A 12,281-nucleotide genomic window follows, 5' to 3' on the forward strand; every position below is an offset into this window, starting at 1 on the left:
GACCAAAATGTGAAAAGGAGTACAACTGAGATGCATGATCAACCACCCCAGTCACAATGATAGAACTAGTATCCAAGTCTCTAATGATAACTGAGTCAGGTGTGAACTCCACAGTTTTCCTAATTTCCCCATGTGTGATTTGATAGATGGAAAGAAGATTGTTTGTGAAGTGGGGTACACACAACACATTGTTAAAGGAGTTATCCCCAATGGCAATAGATCCTTTCCCAATCACATCCATGTATTTATGATTTCCCATCAAAATTTGCGGCATGTGGCAAGGCTCAAATAAAGAGAACATAGATTGCAAAGATGCCATATAATGAGAAGCCATCTCCCTGAATCATGACTTGTAGTAGCACAAAGAGCTTGTCCCTTTCTTTATATGTCCCAAAAGAGTGATCCTTTCCTTTATCATTTTCTTTGTAAGAAGAAGCCGATGTAGATATTCTAGAAGGTAGGTTGATTTTGTTCTTCTCAAGAAGATGCTTCAACTCATCAATATCCTTCTTGTAACAATGATGTTCATCATGTCCCGACTTCTTGCAATATGTACAATTTTTTTTTTCCTTATATGATTTCCTCTTAGGTGAGTCACCTTGTTGTGGAGCAGAGTATTGTGCTCCATCTTCTTGTGGTTTTAACTTAGGTTGCTTTTGATTCTTTCCTTTTCCTTGATTGCTTTGATTCCTCTTATTAGCCACCAATTCTTGTGACTTTGAAGATTTGAGAATCCCCATCTTGGTCAACTTAGATTTCTCAAGTATCAATATCTCCATGAATGCATCAAAAAAGGGAGAATTATATGAGGAACCTTGAGCTAACCTATGGGTGTGAAAGCTAGATACAAAGGTTCCATACTCTGATGGAAGCTTTTTCAACAAGTTATAAACCAATTGAGCATCCTTTTTGTCAATGCCACAATCCTTTATCTTTTCTCTTAGCTCATTTTCTTTTGTGACATAATCTTGTATTGTATTAAAATCCTTGGGATCCAAAGTTGTGAGTTCACTATCAAGCTTGTAGCCCTTATTCTCACCAACTTGACCATATAATTTCTCATAAATATCCCAAGCCTCTTTAAATGTAGTACACTTATCAATGTGGAAAATGAGGTCATCTCATACATACTTTCTAAGAGTTCCAAGTGCCATAGCATTCTTTGTGAGCCATTCAATTTTAGCATTAGGATCAGCCTTAGGATCAGGTGGTATTGTAATAGTTCCATTTACATAATGAATGAGTCCTTTTTCTATAAGTTTACTCCAAGCCTTAATCTTCCATGATGCATAATTATGAGGAGTTAAAAGTGGAAATTTAGGAGAACTCATAGCACCAAAATGGAAAAAAAAACAAGATAGAGAGGGGCACAATCACACAAGACACCCCCCAAATTCACTCAATCAAGAAACCCTCCCCAAAATGGTGATTTGGCACTTTATACTTAGTGCATATACAATGGGCCACTTGCAAAACAAGGAAAGGTAGAATTCTAAGTTCAATTTTACAACTACCTCAAATAGGCTATAAGAGACTCCAACAAATACCGCAGATTATCTAAACTGAGATCCAAGCAAAATGCAAGTACCAAATAGGCCAAAAAAGACCAAATACTGAAAGTACAATTTCTACTCAAAATCACTACAAGATAATGGCAAATTATGAAAGTAGACAAAAAATTATACACTTTAAAAGAAATGGCACCTGAAAAGGAGGTCGTATGACCCCAAATGAAGCCTCTGAAGTTGCAAAATCCGAGATTAGACAAGTACATTCATGAAAATCTAAAAATTCTGAAAAATATGTTTATCAAAATCAAAAATTTCCTCCACCACTATGAAGAGCACAAAATTATATCCCAATTCAAAAAAATTGCACCAAAAAAGGAGCCAAAATGACCAAGATATGGCCATGTGAAGTCAGACTCCAAAACTGAAAAATGCAAATGAAAGGGGGTCTTCAAATTTTCAAAAAATGCTGATGTAGGATGACGTTAGTAACCTATGAGTTTTAAATTGATGGTCGTATGACCGTCAAAATGATCATCACTCCCTCTGGCTAGCCATACATAAACTGCCACGTGGTAGTCTGCAAATGGTTTAGTACTTGTACGGATGATGAGAGTGCAGGTGACGTGGTGTGTTGAGGTAGAAGACAACATGGCCGTATGGATATGACATGGTTGGAGATTGGGATTGGGATTGCTGGAAGGCACAGGAGCGGCGAGGGCCATAGGCGGGGCTGCTCGAGAAGACTACAACAGGCGGAATGGAGATCATTGGGGATGCAATCGAGAAGGTCACCAGGGAGTAGTCAACGGGATTGTTCAGAAAGGTGAGCACTAGCAGGGGCTAGGCATGGAGCAGCCACTAGGCGGTGAGCAACAAGCGGAGTGAAGACCAATGGTAGACAAAGCAGCCATTACTGGGGGCTGTCGGAAAGGGATGTACGGGATGGAGCAATGAGAGCCAGAGCAGGGATGAGAAGCGGGACCTGGTGGAGGTATAGGTCAAGTTTGCAGGTGCCAAAAAATATGGACAACAATGACAGAAGCAGGCGTCAGGCCCTACAACAATACATGCAGTATGGGGTGTCGGGGATAGGTGTCACGGCCCCCCCAAAAAATATTTTTTTTGGTTTTTTTAATTTAAAAATAAAACTTTTGAAATTCATGGGAACATCCTCCCAGACTCAACCGTAATGTCCAAATTGTTGTAGGACGCCTCCAAAAAATGCAAATCACCAAATCAAAAATTGAAGCCTCCAATAATGACTAATCAGAGAAGCCCTTTAGGCTTTGATACCATGTGAGATTTTGCCAAGATCAAGAGCTCAGTGAAAAGTACAATAGAGAGACAAAATGGATAATAGGAATAAACTATATTCTATCAAGATGAAAATACTGATCAAGTGAATCATTAATCAATCAATCAATCAAATACATACAATGAATATGAGCCTGCTTATATAGGCAAGGCTATATGGATATGTGAGCACACAAACATGACATGTGGCTCAATGAGAAACAAGGGTAGGTAGGAAATAGGTGTGGTAGGTAGGAGAAACAATATAATATTCCACATGAAGTGGATCACCCGCCGAAGGTGGAATGTAATAACAAGATAAGGCCACAAAAGGTGGAAATTCTCCTACACACACTATCCCAACGTGGCACAAACACCCTAGTGTCTCATACCCAAAGTACTATGATATGCATGCACCTAAGTAAACTTAAGTAAGGTGTAATAATATCCAACATTAATAAATAATTACACCAACACTTTTTAATTTTTTTGCTTCCACATTTAGTCACCTAGAATAAGATAATTAATGATTCAAGAAATGGAAAAATGAGTGACCTTTGGGCTTCTTAAAGTATGGGATTGGAAGAGAAACATACGTCTCTAGGTATTGCATCATTTATTACATTTACTATAATTTTTATCTTGCAAGATTGTGTGCCCAAGATGGAGAAAAACTATTGGAGCCAAAACTATTATTTTTTTACTTTCATGCTGTGGTGGTTGTGAGAAATGAACATTTTTTGGAAATATTTAGTAGTGGTTTTGTAGATCTTCTCATTCTATAAATTCAGCCTTCTAGATGTATAATTAGTGAAAAGTTAAATGTAGAGTTTCTTCTAGAAACAAGGATAGATGGGACATAGAAAGGCTATTCAAATAGGTATAATATTTTCCCATGTTGAAGGAAATGAGGAGAATGAATGTGAATTTACTATAATCATATTTTATAGTTGATAATGCTTACCTTCGGTCTTTTCTTGATGGAGTTTTTTGACAAGGGCTTTTCCATTTAAATACTGTGATGTGGTGATCCTATGTTGCTGATTTGTGTCTTATGGTGATGATATTATTTATTTATTGATATTATAAATTGACATAAGGTAGGGTAATTCAGACATGAGTTAGTCTAGATAAATGGATGTTACGTGGTGTACATCATAAGCTGAATGAAACGGATATCATGTTTCAACAAAATAATAATCTCATTCATCTGTCTAAACTTGGATAAAGGAGCTATGTAGAATTCAAGTGTATAAGATAGAACAACATAAATTTCAATAACACGAAAGTTGATTGGCACATGTTTTAAAAACTATGCCAAATATCCTTCATGGGAGGTAATTATCTGTGAAATATCAACAACTAGAGATGATAAAAAACTTTCACACAATTGAATCCAGAAACATCAAAATAATTAGAACAACCTTGAAAAATAAATGATACTCTGTAAAGCCAATACAAAAACTACAGTATAAACTCATTAAATAGTAACCAATATGAACATACTTGAGAATAAATAGATCATTGAAACATAATGTAATCCAAAAAATGCTACCTTAAAACATCATGAAAACAACAAATTTTAGAATTCCAAAAGTTGACATCTAGAAACCTAAAGTAAGATCTAGCATGGAAACCCAAAAATACTACCTTATAACTTCATCGGGTAGAGATCCCACCTTATTTTATAAATCAGATCTCATAAGAGGCATCAAAACAATTTGGGATGTCAATTCCTATTTTTTACGATCATGTATTATGTTCATTTCGAAATTTGTGCTATCTCACTGATATATTTAACCTTGTTGTATTGTCAACATTAACTCACTCCATTTTAGTTAGGATGTTGTAGGATTCGACGTTTGCTAAAGTCAGATTTTCAATTAAGGGTGGCTAGCAATTCATCAGATGTAGAAATTCATACAGTTGAATTCAGAAAAATAACAAACATATCAATATGAACTGTATAAACTTCATGCATTCAACTCACTAGACCACAAAACCTAACCTGATTCATAAAGAAACTAAATTTTACAAAAAGCCGTGATAGAATTTTGACCCCAGATAAACTGACTATAATAAAAATTGAAGGGACTAAAAGCACAAATAGCCGGATTGCAATAGTCTACCTGTGATCCATAAAATTAATATTATGAAACAAATTCACCTAAACATATATAATTCTTATATTCTAGGACTTTTACCAAAACTTTACATTCACAAACTAATTTGATTCAGTGTAAATTTGATTACAGATTTCCTGATAACTTTTTTATCAAAATTTCAAATGATTAAAATTTCTTTGTGGAGTATCAATTCATGAAGAAGGTGTCTTCTTTTCAGGGTCTGGTAAGGAGGAGGTAGATGAAAACTCGCCTAAGCAATGTCTCTGGTGTTCTGGTTTTTTTGTCTCTGTTTGATGTTGGCCCTCGGTTTCGGTTTGTTCTGTCGATTGGTGGGACTGGTTAATTTGCCCCTAATTTTTTTATGAGGTTATGTTCTCTGTGTTTTTTACTCTCAGAACATTTTTGGTCTCTTTGTGCTGTTTTTGTTCTGATATTCTGGTCCATGCATACAATATTCCATTAATCTAAGCTTGAGAAACTGGAAGTTTTATTGAACCTCAAACCCTAATCCTTGCTTATGATAATCTGTGAATAAAAAGAAAGCAAAACCTTTCTGATGGATTAATTTGAATAGGAATGGTTTGAAGTTTTTATCGTAGTCATCCGAATTATGGATTCGGATGACAACACTTGAGTGAGAATCTATGATATTGTAAATTCTGTTTACAAGAACCAGAAATCATAGAATTGAAGCAAGCCAAAAAGTAATCTATTTCATTTGAAAATCCAACATATAGAAGTTCATGAGATTCTAAGGTCACAAAGACCTCTTGAGAATCGAAGCCCAACAGTCACATTTGTTTATTACATAATAAAATCTAAAAACTACAAAATTTTCAAAAAACTATATGAAAATTTATCCTAACTTCAACTCGAAACTACGAGTCGTTGATCTTGTTGGAAAGGTTTCCAAGAGATGTAGACCCGAATTTGCAAGAGGATAGATTTTCTCTATGCTCTTTCGCCACTTTCAAGGGCTAAAAATGCCCTTAAGACCTTCAAAATTGCAAAATACTAACATATAGATAAACTAAACTAAAAAAATATAATTAAAAAAATTTTCTGATCACTTCCCCTTGCTGAGCCATCCCAATTAGGCTCACCAAACAAAATTGATTCACTCGATTCACACTCTAAGCACCAAGCCAAGAATAGGGATGCAATATAGATGTTAGTTCAATATTGATACTATGCCTTAGAGTATTCATCCCCCAAAATAATTTTCACTCTTATCAAGAAGGTCAGGTCTATGATTTTAAAAACATGGATCAGGCATTCATTAGTTTTCCTTCCCTAGAATGCCACCATAGGTTTGGTGGTCTACAAGTAGAAGTTCGCTTGCATCATGCCACCTTCCTTCACACATCAACTTGGAATGTCTTCTTCTCACAAATGAATTTTGCTTTGCTTAGTGGATAAACTCATAATGAACTCTCTTTCCATCCTCATCAATAATTAAAATCATCACCAACCTGTCATTTTCCATGCGATAAGTACAACTAAAAGTTTGCACACCATCTCTTCACTCTATGTGTATAATGTCACCATTGTAATGCTGAAACATTCCTTCTCACACGTAGGAAATCTAATACCTAATGCTTGCAGAGATATATCATACACCAACCATGCATATATTACTCAATTTGGTTGTGTTTTCAAACAACTCCAACTTATCTAATGCATGCCTACTAAAAGTTGTATGCCAACCTTGAAATTCCTCACTAGGTGGTTTGCATGTTGTAGAAGTAATATCAACTTCCCAAGTAGTATAATAGCCACTCAAGCATTAGCAACAATTAATGGAATCCTCACATTCTATCCAACAACTAATGTATGAAGTTTTGAAATTTTTGGCTAATTTGTGCCTAAAAATTAATTTTTATAAAAATTTATTAAAAAATTGCAACTCCATAAAAACTGATCCAGGAATTCTATTTTTTTTGGGACTAAAATCTCCTTATACAATCCCCAATCTATAGTAAACGTCTTGTATTAAAATTTACAACCATTTGAGAGATATGATCAAATATTTGCAAAACCCTAATTTTCAAAGATCTATTTGTTATTTTCCTAGTTATTTTTCATCAAAATTAAAAATAAAAAAAACAAACCCCCTTTATAATTTTAAGAGTTTCCTAAAAGTAGAAGATTTATATTATCAAATTTCTGTCAGAGTAATTGGGTCTTTACTTGATTAATTAAACATTATTTGTTTAATTCTCTAAGTTCCCAATTATCTTTTTACACTTAAGCTAACATTAGTTGCATATAATTAATATTTTAATTAATTATTATGTGCAAGCCTAGGGTTTTCCATTTTTAGGGTTTCTTGACCTATTAGAGGTTATTTTTTCTTTTCATTGTATGATCTTTTCACAATACATTTTTGGTGAATTGGAGCTCTCAGCTTTTAAGAATACTTTTCTGTGTTTTGTGCGTTCTTCAGATTTTGCTTCATTGCTTCTCCTTGTAATAGGTTATTCGGCTTGCAGAAGATCTTCAGGCTACTGTGGGGATGTATTTCTCAACTCCTATATGGCATCAGAGCTCAGATCTGCAGCTACCTGTTCCTGTTTTTTGAGAATTTTTTTGCATTGAAAGCAAATCTGGGGTTTCAGAAGTTTTTTATGCACCTAGGGTTTGACCTTTTTTCTCAACACTTTGGGCCTAAATGGACCTCACCATCGTGCTCAGAAGGTCCAAAAACCCTTATGGTCATATAAAATTCGACCTATTTTGGGTCCTGAGCCTCTGGGAGCAATTTTTCTTCAGATGCAGGGCGTACGGCCTTGGTACGCAGATCGAAAAAAAAATTAAATTTTTTTTTTTGCCTTTTTACAGCATGCAGACTGGATTTTTTTTAATTTTTATTTAAAAAAAAATAATTTTGCACAGGCAAGCCTGGCGAAATAAAGTTTTAAAAAACTTTTTTTTTTGTTTTGGGCACCGGACCTGACAGTCTGGCACCGTACGGCCCTGCGGACCTGTCAGGCCAGCCCCACCCGGCCTTGCCAGCTATCCTCATCTCTGGCTCTGGCAACCATCCACTCCCATCAGCTGCAGCAAACCCGACCCCTGCCGGCCCTGGCCCTGGCCCCCGCCGGCCTCCGGTAGCCCTCCGGCGCCCTCAACTCTGCCCCAGAGGTGCTCCGCCCCAGCTCCGCTCTCGCCCAACATCGCTCTACCCCAGATCCACTCCACTTTGGACTAATACTGCTCCGCCCCAACTCCACTCAGCCTAGGCTGCACCACCTCTGCCTGGCCTGAGCACCTCCTCCGCCCGGACCTCCACCAGCTCCTCGTCTCTAGTCCTTTTGAGAGGGAGTTGGTTTTTTGGGCCTAGATTGTGCATCCGGAGTCAGATTTTGGTGAACGAATAGGCATTGGAAAGGTGATTCCGAGATGGACCTTGTGGTAGTGGAATTTTTTCCTGAATCTTCTGTTTGACTATATTTTTTACCAGTCAAAGTTGGGCTTATTTTTTGCACTTCCGGAGCCGTAGAATGGGCAAACAGACTCCATTTTTCGAAAACAAATAGGTGTTGGAAAGATCTCAGCATGCTCTATTTATATTTGTGATCTTTTTTCTCAGAATTTTCACCAGGTACATGAGATATTAGTTTGAAGTTGTTTTTCTTATGCACTACTTCCTTCTCATTACTATGTACTAGGGTTTGGGTTTCTCTATTGTGGGGGGGTGTTTTATTCTCGCTTTCTATCATTTATTTCAGAAATCAAGAACACCTATACTCTCAAAAAAAAAAAACCCTTCTACATCTTCTATCTATTCTGAAAGATCACATAATAAAAACAACCAACAAGCAGGTGCAAGTGCAGAGTTTTCTTTGTTCTCATGGCAGATCCTTCAATTGAGTTGTTGACTTCACACAACTATCACACCTGGAAGCCCCGCATCACGAGGCTTCTCAGGGCAAAATGGTTGTGGGCTTCTTTAGATGAAGTTGAGCCAGTCCTGCAGCGTCCGTATGAGATTCTTATGCACAGGAACAAGCTGGATGAGGCCATGGGTTTGATCTCTTTGCATGTCTCCAATAGTCTTCTGTTTCACCTTGATGAGTTTCTTACTCCTCGGGATATGTGGTTGAAGTTTGATTCTCTCTTCGGGAGGGTCAATGAGATTCAAGCATTATAGATTGAGGCAGAGTTGACTTCTTTGTTACCTAATTCCTTTCCCACTATTGAGGATTTTTTGAACAAATTCAAGACTACTAGATCTATTCTTCAGGGATGTGGAAAGAACAAGACTAATATCGAGTGCATTCATTTGATTCTTTCGAAGCTTCGGGGTCCTTTTCAGTTTTTTGCCTCTGCTTTCTACTCCACCATGGATGGCTTGGGTACTCGTTTTAACATGCCTACCTTTGATCTCTTTTGCGAGTGATTGTCTCGTGAGCAGTCTCATCTTTCTCAGTTGGATACGCTCTTAGGCTCCAAGAACAAAGCATTGGTTGCTCAATCCTCTAAGGAGAAGGAGAAATAGAAGCAGAAACCAAAACCAAAGAAGCCTTCTGCAGGTAGTGAGAATTCCTCCAAGCCTGCTCCTAAATCTGATTCAAAACCATTTCCTCCCAAACAAGGGAAACCTTCACAGTCTAGTGAGTCTTCCTCCAAGACTAAGAAGAAATCATCAGACACTTGCAGTTTTTGTGGCAAGGATGGACATCCAGTTTCCAGGTGTGGGAAACAGTTAGAGGCCTTAGAGGAAGCCATGCAGCAGCATCACATTTCCTCACCTCAAGCGTCTTCTCCTTCCACAAGGAAAGGTCATGCTCTCACTGCTAGAGCTTCGACCTATGGGTCCACATGGATTCTAGATTCTGGTTCTTCTCACCATATGACACACACTCCGTAGTTGGTTACTTCTCTTGCCTCTTATGGTATTTCATAGATTGCAGTGGGTGACTCAGTTCAGCTTTCCATCCTGGGTTCAGGTTCTGTCTCTTTGGATGGAGGTACTCTATAGGATGTTTTGGTTCTCCCTGACATCTCGATGAATCTCTTGTCCATTTATCAGATTTGCCACTCTGGCTCTAGTAAGACAGATGAGTTCTCAACCCATGATGTGGTTATTCGGGACCTCCATGACCCTAATTCGGTTGTGGCTTCTAGTAGTGTGGATTTTGCATCTCATCTCTACAGATTTGAAGAATTTGAGCCCTCTTCAGGTATAGGTTCATCTCTCATAGCACATGCAGATTGAGTGAGTAAGATTTGGCATGAGCGATTGGGCCATGTCAATTACAGATATCTTCAGCAGATGAGTACATAGGCACTTGTTCTTGGGCTCCCATAGATTTCCTGTACTGATGGTGTTTGTCATGGTTGTGTGCTTGGCAAGCATCACACAGATCCCTTTCCGAAGGGGAGAGCCTCTCATGCTTTGGCACCCTTGGAGTTGACTCACAGTGACCTCATGTCATTTCCCACTCCTTCTTTTTCAGGGGCTAAGTATGTACTCATGTTTATTGATGACTTCTCTAGATGCACATGGGTGCACTTTCTTAAGTACAAGTCTGATGTCTTTGATTCATTTCGAATCTTCAAGACATATGTAGAGAAGCAGTCCAACTGTTCTATTCGACGGATACATATAGATAATGGGGGGGAGTATGTGAATCAGGCTTTCAAAGATTTTTGCATTGAGCATGGTTTGCAACATCGGTTTATTGTTCCCTACACCCCTCAGCAGAATGGTGTCGCTGAACGCAAGAACAAAACTTTATGGTAGATGGTGAATTGTATGATTCAGTCCAGGTCCATGGATTCATCTTTTTGGGTTGAGGCAATCAATTGTGCCAACTACATTCAGAATCAGATGCCTCAAAAGGCTATTCGACATATGACTCCTAAGGAAGCTTGGTCTCATGACAAGCCAGATGTTTCCTTTTTTTGAGTGTTTGGCAGTGAGGCATGGGCCTTTATTCCTGATGCTCAGAGGAAAGCCATGGAGCAGAAGAGCCGACCACTTATTTTTGTTGGCTACTGTGAGGATGTTAAGGCGTACAGGTTGTTTGATCCTGATTCCAGAGAGGTCCTATTTCAACGGGATGTTCAGTTTGATGAGCGTCTTCCCACAGTGGATACCCTGACTCCAGTGTCTACTCCTCTGCCTACTCCAGCCACTGCACCCATTCAAGATCTTTTTGAGGATGATTCTGATGATGGTGCTGATGATCCACCATCCCCACCTCCACCTGCTCCACCTCAGATGCTCAAGTGGGCTCACCTTACTATTGCGGTGGCAGGTCCTATGGCTAGTGATCCTTCTGATACTCGTCACACTCATTCCCATACAATGGGTTCTAGTCTTTTGAGTCATGCTATTTCAAATGATCCTCAGAAGTTTTTAGAGGCGACAGGTCACCCTAAGTGGGATTGTGCTATGGAGGAGAAGTATTCTTCTTTGATGAGGAATCATACTTGGGATCTCTGTCCTCTTCCTAAGGGCAGAAAGATGGTTAGGTGTCGTTAGTTGTATTGCACTAAATATGCTGTTGATGGTTCCATTGATAAGTACAAAGCACGTCTTGTTGTGAAGGGTTTTTCATAGGTTGAGGGTATTGATTACTCCGAGACATTTTCCCCTATTGCCAAGATGAATTCCATTCGCTTTGTACTATCTCTTGTAGCTTCTCAACATTGACCTATTTTTCAGATGGATGTGAAGAGTGCCTTCTTGCACACAGATCTACAGGAGGAAATCTACATGGAACAACCTCAGGGATTTGTGCAAGATAGTTCTTTGGTTTGCAGACTTCAACATTCATTGTATGGTCTCAAATAGGATCCTTGGGCTTGGTATGAGAAGATGGACTCTTTCTTGCTCTACATTGGGTTCTCCCACAGTCATTTTGATCACACCGTCTACATTCAGCTTCTTGAGGATGACATCTTGATTCTTGTGCTATATGTTGATGATCTTCTTATCACGGGTAGCTCATCCTCTATGATTTAGCATATTCAGCGTGACTTGATGGATCAGTTTGAGATGACAAATCTCGGTCTGTTGCACTATTTCCTTGGTCTTCAGGTGATTTAGTCTTCTGATGGGATCTCTCTCTACTAGCAGAAGTATGCTCTTGACATGCTTCAGTGCTTTTGCATGCTTGATTGCAAGCCTACTCCCACTCCATTTCAGTCAGGGGTTGTTTTGACTACAGCTTGTCCCACTCCTTTCTTCGATTCTACACTTTATAGGTAGTTGGTTGGCAGTTTGTTGTACCTGACTCAAACCCGTTCTGATATTTCCTTTGCGGTTGGTCTTGTCTCTTGATTCTCCCATGATCCTCATGAGAGTCATTGGCAAGCTGCCAAATGTATTTTGAGGTAC

This window comes from Cryptomeria japonica, chromosome 3, assembly GCF_030272615.1.
Source record: "Cryptomeria japonica chromosome 3, Sugi_1.0, whole genome shotgun sequence".
NCBI classification, from domain to species: Eukaryota; Viridiplantae; Streptophyta; class Pinopsida; order Cupressales; family Cupressaceae; genus Cryptomeria; species Cryptomeria japonica.